We start from the raw sequence: 1,297 nt of genomic DNA on the forward strand, positions 1-1,297 counted from the left end.
CAGAGTAGGATGAAACACCTCAGGCTGCCAGAGCAGTCTCTCTCTCTCTCTCTCTCTTTCTGCCCCCTCCCCCCGCCCCCGTCTCTCTCTCTCTCTCTCTCTCTCTCTCTCTCTCTCTCTCTCTCTCTCTCTCTCATCGGAAAATTTTGACCTGAAATTGACCACCTCTTGCGACGATAATGTCAGCCTATTTCGAACGACCTCTGTCGGACCTCGGGGAGAGTACTCTTCGGTTATCCATGTGTAGCCTATATTATCTATTGCTATCAATATAAAACTGGCTTTGTTGATAAGGCCTTCTTCGCACCTCTGGCAAGGTATATTTTCTATTTCTCTTTCGCTCTCTATCTCTCCCTCTTTCTCTCTCCAGGACAAACCAGACGTAACCGTTATCGGATTTCAGTCCCGACCGGGGCTGCTCTCGTAACCTGGGGTAGGAGGAATAAAGTATTTGGACATTTGAAACGCTTTAGCTGCAGGCCTCGGGTAGGAGTGCAAAAAAAAAAAAAAATAATAATACGACGTGTTGGAAAGATGATTTATATTCCGATTATTCTTTTCTGAATATTGCCAATAAAAAAAGTGCTTGATTAAAAGTAACAAGAACAACCAAATTAACACCTAATGCTTTTCCGACGCCTATGAGTTACTAAACCAATCAATATCATTCAACTTTTGGTAGTAGATTCCATCTAAGGTAAACTTTCTAAAGAAAAAAGGAAAACAAACTGCTGAATTTGGAAAGTTAAGAATTTAAATCATCGCCAGCATCAATCCTCTGGCACCTACGTGATGTGTAGGGTTTCAAATTATACTCCTGCCACATTTCTTACGTTTCCCTTCCTGCAAGTCGAGGCACTTATCATCACCAGCCTACTGTGTATTGTTATCATTATTATTTCCTTGGTCTCCCACCCGGGTATAACTTCCACTGACCGAATATTTATTACTTACAAACCTGTGAAAGTCTAGTATATTAATTTATACACATGAAGCAAATTGACTATTATTATTATTATATTATTATTATTATTATTATTATTATTATTATTATTATTATTATTAATATCATCATAATCATAATTATAATTATTCTTATTATTATTTCATTACTAGCTAATCCTCAAACCTAGTTGGAAAAGCAGGATACTAAAAGCCGAAGGGCTTCAACAGGGAAATATAGCCTAGTGAAGGGAAATAAGGAAATAAACTACAAGAGGAGTAATGAACAATTAAAATTAAATATTTCAAGAACAGTTACAGCATTAAAACAGATCTTTCATATATGAACTATAGA

The sequence above is a fragment of the Palaemon carinicauda genome, chromosome 1 (genome assembly GCF_036898095.1).
Source record: "Palaemon carinicauda isolate YSFRI2023 chromosome 1, ASM3689809v2, whole genome shotgun sequence".
NCBI classification, from domain to species: domain Eukaryota; kingdom Metazoa; phylum Arthropoda; class Malacostraca; order Decapoda; family Palaemonidae; genus Palaemon; species Palaemon carinicauda.